We start from the raw sequence: 8699 nt of genomic DNA, 5'->3' as shown, positions 1-8699 counted from the left end.
GGCCGCTTAGGACGCAGTCATGTGATCCATCATGGGAACCACCACTCACAAGTGGAGTCCAGCCAAGTTGACACATCTTCAACTATCACAATCTTGTACCCTGCCATGTTGCTGAATCCTTTTCTTTGGTCCAGTAGTTTTCTTGTTGAGTCTCTGGGGTTTTCTATGTACAGGATCATATTATCAGCAAATGGAGATAGTTTTACTTCTTCTTTGCTAATTTGGATGCTCTTTATTTCCAGTTCTTGCCTTATTGCTCTGACTGGGACTTCCAACACAATATTGAATAGGAGTGATGATAAAGGGTATCCTTGCTTGGTTCCCATTTGCAAGGGGAATGTTTTCAGTCTCTGTCTATTGAGAAGAATGTTGGTCATTGATTTTGTGTATATGCCCTTAATTATATTGACGAATTTCCCTTCTATTCATATTTTACTGAGCATTTTCATCAAAAATGGATATCAGATTTAAATGACAACCACCTTAAATGAAAATATACAGATAAGAATAGAAAGTTACCATGCCCATTATAATGAAAATAAAAAGTTGGGATGGCAATACTAATGTTAGACTTAGTTGACTCCAGAATGGAGACAAAGACATTTCATGATAAAAGAACCAATTCATAAAGAAATCATTACCTTCTTAAACGTGTATGCATCCAATCACAAAGTTTCAAAACACATGAAGCAAAACTAATATAACTGTAAGGATAATTATAAAAATTTATAATTATAGGTGTAGATTTTGACTCTCCCTTTTCAGTAATTGATAGAACAAGTAAACAAAAATCAGTAATAATTGGTAAGGATGGAACTCTCCTACATTGCTGGTGTTGTTGTTGTTGTTGTTATGTGCCGTCGAGTCGGCCCCGACTCATAGCGACCCCTCCTTGGGTTTTCGAGGCAGTATCACTACGGAAGTAGGATTGCCCAACCTTCCTTCCGAGGAGTGGCTGGTGGGTTTGAACCGCCAGCCGTCTGGTTAGCAGGCAAGTGACTTAGCCACTATGCTACCATTGCTGGTAGAAATGTAAAATGGTGCAACCATTTTGGAAAATAGTTTGAAAGTCATAAAGCCAAACATCCACTTATAATATAACCCAGAAACTCTAATCATATGTATTTATCCAAGAGAAATGAAAACATATCTTCACACACAAAAAAACTACTTCCTTTATTCATGATAGTCCCAAACTAGGGAAAAAAAAAAAAAAAGTAAGTCCATCAACAGGTGAGTAGATATATAAGTTGTAGTGTGTTCATGCAATGTACTATTCAGCAATGAACAGGCATGAATTAATTAAACATATAACAACATGAATGGATGTATCAACCTCACAAACATTATGTTGAACAAAAGTCAGGCAAGTAAATAGTTGTTGTTGTTGTTGTTGTTGTTATGTGCCATCAAGTCATCTCCAACTCATTGTGACCCTTCCTTGGGTTTCCGAGGCAGTATCACTATGGAAGTAGATTGTCCAACCTTCCTTCTGAGGAATGGCTGGTGGGTTTGAACCACCAACTCTCTGGTTAGCAGTCAAGTGCCTTAGGCACTACGTCACCAGAGCTCCTAAGTAAATAGTACATATATGAAACTCTATAAAACACACCTCTAATCTGTAGTGACAGAAATCAGATCAGCAATTTCCTGAGATTGAGTGAGCATTGGGAATTATCTGGGAAAGGGTACAGAGGAACTTTTAGTGTGATGGAAACATTTTATATCAGCACTGTCCAATAGAACTTTCTGCAAAAACGGAAATGTTTCATAACTTACACTGTGCAATACAATAGCCACTAGTCACATGTAGTTGTTGAACATTTGAAATGAGACTAGTACAAATGAGAATGGTTTTAATTTTAACTAATTTTATTTGAAGTAGCCACATGTGGCTAGTGGCTACCATATTGGACAGCATAGTATCTTTATCTTGATTGTGATAGTGATTACAATGATACATAAATTTGCCACATTTATTCTAAGACACAATTACACTGGGTGCATTTTATTACATATAGATCATATCTTAATAAAGTCGATATTAGCAAAAGGCAAAACATTTCCCAAATAATTCTTTTTTTTTTTTAATGTCAATATAATCATCAATTCACAGAAACATCAGAGGACCCAACAAAAAGGCTAGAATTGGGAAGTTCAGCTTTCTAAATCTGTAATGGCTACTGCTTCACAGTGTATGCTAAGCTCGCTCATGGTCCACCAGGAAGACAAATGTGGTTCCCCAGCCACTCTGGTCAGTAAAAGCCTGTCTGAACTTTAGATGTTTCCCCATAAACCACCGCTATATACAGTAGACTCAAGAATACTAACCATTATGAAGATGGCATAAGACTATATAGATAATTTTGAAGAATCATGTCAAAAGAAATGTTGTCATTCACCAGAGAACATGGAAAACGACAAGGATTCCTTTATTCTGTGAATGTTTCCTTTATTGGCCAGCCAGAGCAGGAGAATCAGCTCTGTCCAATAATAAGGCAACAGCTGTCCCCAGAAAAGAAGCCCTCACAGTCTCAGAGCCAATGACTCTGTGTGCTCAGAGAGTACTGTGTGCCAAAGGGATGGGGAGAAAGACCTGCTTCCTGCCTTTCTTTGTCTGGCCGAGAGTAAACATGCCCTTTAGGCAATTTAATACAGATTATAGATAAGTGCCAAAATGAAAACTACAGACAAATGCTTTAGGATTATAGAGAATGAGAAAATCAAAGTGATCCGGGATGGTTGGAAATAGCCACATGCAAAAGGAGAGGCTGGCCCCAAAGGAAGGATTGCATGTGTATTGGACAGAGGGAGGAAGAGAAGTCACAAGGCTTGCAGTCAGGAATGGGCACTGCAGAGTAGGAGTGGAGAGGCCATGAGGGCTTTGTTATACTTACTTGGCACACTGATTGGGTCTTGGCATTTTTGCACCTTCAGATCATTGCTTAATTCAGAATAAAACAGTAATTAGCGGCCGTAATTAACTAGTGACCAGTTGCCATCAAGTTGACTCGTTGACTCTGACTCATGATGACCATATGTGTGTCAGACTAGAACTATGCTCCATAGGGCTCTCAGTGGTTGGTTTTTCAGAAGTAGATCACAAGGGCTTTCTTCCAAGTACTGCTTGGACTTGAACCTCCAGCCTTTTGGTTAGCAGCCAAGTGTATTAAGCATTTTCACCACCCAGGGTCTCCTAACTCAGGATGCTGTCACTGTTGCTGTTAGTTGCCATTGAGTCAATCTGATTCAGGATGACCCCATGTGAGCAGGGTAGAGCTGCTTTGTATGGGTTTTCAAAGTTATGATTTTCTGGAAGCAGATCACTAGGCCTGTCTTCCAAGGAGCCTATGGGTGGGTTCTAACTGCCAACCTTTCAGCTAGCAGCCCAGTGCTTAGTTGTTTGTGAATAAGTATATAAAATACTTGTTAGCTTAATGAAACTGAGCATTGAACAAAACACTATACCCTTCCAAAGGAAAAAGAGGAAGAGGAGGGCATGAGATGAGATGAAGAGAGGAGATAACAAAGGCAGAGACTATGAAAGATAAAAGGAAAGAAATGGGGAAATGAAGAGGAGAGAAGAAGGAAAAAAAAAAAAAAAAGGAAGGGAGAGTAGGGGATTAAGACAGGAAAAGAAGAGGCAAGGAAGACATGGAAGACATCTGAGCCAGAGTAATTAGAAGAATCCAAAACAAATAATGGCCTTCAAGAGACATATATTCTAAAACAGTGTTTTATGTTCATTAATGCCCTAGATCACAAGATATTTTGAAGAATACATTTTTAATAGATATTCCTTGAAAACTGAGTTGTATTTTCAGTTTGGAAAATGTCATATTGTATAGTGGAACCTTCAGGGAGATGGATTGACAACAATAGCTATAACAGTAGACTCAAGAATACTAACCATTATGAAGATGGCACAGGACTAGGGCATGTTTTGTTCTGTTGTACACAAGGTTGCCACGAATTGGAGTCGACTAGATTGCAACTAACAACAATAATAGGTTCCTCTCTTCCAAAAACCAAAACCAAACTCACTGCCATCAAGTTGTATCTGACTCATCTCGACCCCTTCTTGGGTTTCTGAAGCAGTATGACTATGGAAGTAGATTGCCCGACCTTCCTTCTGAGATGTAATACTCATGAGCATAATAAAGGGTCTATGAGGGAACCTACCTTGTAAAATGATTCCTTTTTTTTCCCTTAACCCTAAGCTAAGAGCCGTTTTCTCTCTTAACACTTATGAAAACTTATTGTAGAATGTTAAGAGAGTTTGTCTTGGTTTTCTTACCCTCACAAAGAGATGAGGCCCTACAAATTGAAACTCACCTCATAGAATTATCATTGGTCTCACCCAGATATATCAACGTCAAGACTTCTACCTTTAAGGGACAAGGTTGTAGTCACTTCTTGGTCATAGCCAGCTACCCAGAGGGACCGAGTAGTTGAACCTGTGGGCTCGGGACCACAGTCGCAGGGGACATAAAGCACAATTGGCATAACATACTACACAAAACATTATTCCACCTCCACTTTGGCAAGTAGTGACTGCGATCTTAAAAGCTTGCAAGCAGCCATCTACATGTAAATGGGTCTCTCCTCATCCAGAGCAAAGAAGAATGAAGAAAAACAAAAATTCATGGAAACGATTAGTCCTAGTGACTGGTACACCATGCAATCCTTAGCCTATACGACTATGAGACCAGAAGAACTAGATGGTGCCTGGCTACTACTGTCAACCACTCAGAGGGGGATCTATGTAGGAGATCCTGGCTAGAGAAGGAGAACAATGTGGAACAAAACTCAAAATCATTTGGGGAAAAAAAAGGGTCTGATGGAGCCTGGTGGAACCACTGAGACTATGGCTCCTAGCTGCCCTTCAGGTCTGGAATTGAACCCACACCTGTGGCTTCCAGCCAAACAAAAGACAGGCATATGAGTTGAACATTTACCTGAGGTAGATACACTCCTTGGAGAGAACAGTCATGGGAGAACAGGGAAGAAGTAACTATGGGGAGGAAGTGGGAGGGGAGCTGTTGCATTGTGGTAAAGTGTAGTCAATGTCATGAGACAAAGCATATATGAACTGCTGTATGGAAAGTGAATTTGCTTTGTAAATTTTCACCCAAATCACAATAAAAATAAAATAAAAAGACTTCTACCTTTAATGGCTTCTGAGAACTGCAGTATGGTGAATTACTTAATATGGCTCTTCTAGCCATGGTCTTTGTGACTCCCACCAGATGACAGGTGGTACTATGCAAATATGAGGTGTTTGTGGCCTACCAAGGGAATTGGATAGCTTACTAATAATGTAAATAAGGTACATGGCACCCTTGTGGGGGTGGGACAGTGCAAATAAGGTGTATGGAACCCTAACATGGGGATTGGTCAGTTTTGCCATCTTGCTAGGCTTAAAATGAGCCATCAAGAAAGAAGATATTTGCATGCAAGAAAGAAGAGCCACTTCCTTTGGACCCAAGAGCTCTGTACTGACTCTCCTCAACCAGGAGGCAGAGAGAGAACGTAACACTTTGCTGAGATGATAAGACCCCAGCAACAGACCCTGGCAGAAGACAGATTGGTAGACTTCCTGGCCCACAGAGCAAGAAAGCTGAGTACCTTCAGGTGGGAGCTTTGCTGGTGGAGTGGTGTACCTCTCTGGACACCTAGTTGCAGAGCAAAAAGAGCTTTGTAACACTTGCTTGAGATACTGAGGCCAGAGAGAAGCATGTGTGGCACAGCTGAGAAGTTGTTCTGGTACTGTATCCTGAGTTGTTCCTGATCCTGAATTGTAATCTGTTACTTACTTCTTTATAAACCCATAATCATGAGTATTGTCTGTGAGTTCTATGTGACCACTGCAGTGAATTATTAAACCCAGCAGAAAAGTAGAGAATGTTGTTGGGAAGGATGGTTGGTGTCAGAATTGGTAATAAGGTTGAAGAGTGGTGACACATCTGATTTCTGCTTCACAGGAATCAGCCTTGGGCTGTTGACCTTGACCTTTCTTCCCTTTGTGAAGTTAGATGAGGTCAGCCAATGACTCCATCATGCATGGCCTTTTTACAAGAACCAATAGGCAAAGGAGCAGCACCTGCTCTGACCTTTAGCACCTATATTCATCCTGAGTCTATGCAGGGTATCTATACAAGTACACAAATATATTTCATTGTTTCTTCAATTCATTTTTCATAACTTGAGCCCATCATTGCAGCCACTGTGTCAATCTGTCTCATTGAGGGTCTTCCTCACTTTTGCTGACCCTCTACCAAGCATGATATCGTTCTCCAGGGACTGGTCCCTTCTGATAACATGAGCAAAGTATAAGAGATGAAGTCTGGCCATTCTTGCTTCTAAGGAGCATTCCGACAATACTTCCTCCAAGAAAGATTTGTTAATTCTTTTAGCAGTCCATGTTACATTCAATATTCTTTGCCAACACCACAATTCAAATGCATCAATTTTTCTGCAGTTTTCTTTATTCATTGTCCAGCTCCCACACATATATCAAAATACTATGCCTTTGGTTGGACACATCTTAATCTTCAAAGTGATTATCTTTGCTCTTAAACACTTTAAAGAGGTCTTTGGCAGCAGATTTGGCTCAATACAGCGTGTCATTTGATTTTTTTGACTGGTGCTTCCATGGCCATTCATTGTGGATCCAAGTAAAAGGAAATCCTTGACAACCTCAATCTTTTTTCCATTTATCATGATGTTGCTTATTGGTTCAGTTATGAGGATTTTTGTTTTCTTATGTTGAGGTGTAATCTGTACTTAAGGCTATAACCTTTGATCTTCATCAGTAAGTGCTTCAAGTTATCTTCACTTTCAGCAAGCAATGTTGTGTCATCTGCATATAGTAGCTTATTAGTGGGTCTTCTCCAATCCTGATACCACATTCATCTTCATATAGTCCAGCTTGCTCAGGATACTGAATGAATAAGTATATTGAAAGAATAAACCCTGATGCATACATTTTCTGATTTTAAACCATTCAGTATCCCTTGTTCCGTTTGAATGACTGCCTCCTGGTCTATGCACAGGTTCCTCATGAGCACAATTAAGTGTTCTGGAATTTCTATTCTCTGCAACATTATCCATAATTTGTTATGATCTACACAGTCAAATGCCTTTGCATACTCAGTAAAACACAAGTAAACATCTTTCTGGTATTCTTTGCTTTCAGCCAATAGCCATCTGACATCAGCAATGATATCCCTCATTCCACATCCTCTTCTGAATCTGGCTTGAACCTCTAACAGTCAATATACTACTGTCAATATACTGTCAGTATAGTGTCAGTATACTACTGCAACCATTTTTTAATTATCTATAGTAAAATTTCACTTGTGTGTGATATTAATGATATAGTTCAATAATTTTTGCATTTTGTTGGATCACCTTTCTTTGGAATGGGCAGAAATAGGATCACTTCACATTGGTTAGTCAGGTGGCTTCCAGACTTCTTGGCGTAAGTTAGTAAGCTTCTTCAGCACTGCATCCATTTGTTGAAATATCTCAATGGGTATTCCATCAACTCCTAGAGCCTTGTTTTTTGCCTTAATATCTTTCTTTTTCCCTCAATACCATTGGTTCTTGATCATATACTACCTCCTGAAACAGTTGAACGTCAACCAATTCTTTTTGGTACTGTGACCCTGTGTATTCCTTCCATCTTCTTTTGATACTTCCTGCATCATTCAATATTTTCCCCATAAAATCATTCAATATTGCAACTCAGAGCTTGAATTTCTTCTTCAGTTATTTCAGCTTAAGAAATGCTGAATGTGTTCTTCTCTTTTGATTTTCTAACACCAGACCATTGCACATCCTATTATAATACTTTGCTTTGTCTTCTTGAACTGCTCTTTGAAATCTTCTATTCAACTCTTACTTCATCATTTCCTCCATGCACTTTGGCTACTCTCCTTTAAGAGTATGTCTTTATTCAATTGTATTCATTTCCAATGACAAGGACTTATTTGATAGCTTTACCCAAATTGGGCAAGAGACACAAACAAAAGATATTTGCATGCAATATTGAATATAACTACATTTGTATAACATTTTGAATATGTCTCTCTTTGCAATAAATTTTCATGATAATATAAAATTCACATTATTTATCAATTGCTACAACCAGTTTCCTCCCCACAACCAGATTAAAATGCATCCATTATTTGCCTTGTAGAAGAAGGCAACCACATAAAAAGAAAATAAGGGCAGAAAAAATTAGACAAAACTGTGAGTATAGTTCATACACATAATGTATGCTATAAGGTCTTATAAACATTGGCTTTGAGTTTTCTTGACAGCCAATGAAATAAAGGAAATGAGATCAGTAACGTGATTCACAAGTATCTGTAAAATGAAAGTAAACCAGCCATTCCCTATCCTGAGATCTTAGAGCGATTTCTCCCAAGCACTTCTTGTTAGGTGCTGTCCAGTGCATTTTGGCTCATAGTGACCCCATGTTACAGAACAGAACTGCCCCCACAGGGTTTTCCAGGCTTCAGTGTTTATGGCAGCAGATCACCAAGTCTTTATCCCATGGAACCACTGGATAGGTTAAACCACCAACCTTTCAGTTAACAGCCAAACACTAAAACTTTGTGCCACCAGGGCTCCTTTGGCTCTTCATAACAGGTGACAATAGCACAAGGAACAACTCTGCATTATCCTTATAG

This window comes from Orycteropus afer, unplaced genomic scaffold (assembly GCF_000298275.1).
Source record: "Orycteropus afer afer isolate SDZICR_OR568_19922 unplaced genomic scaffold, OryAfe1.0 scaffold00012, whole genome shotgun sequence".
Lineage (NCBI taxonomy): Eukaryota > Metazoa > Chordata > Mammalia > Tubulidentata > Orycteropodidae > Orycteropus > Orycteropus afer.
The sequence above is the reverse complement of the archived record's forward strand: the minus strand, read 5'-3'. Positions refer to the sequence as shown.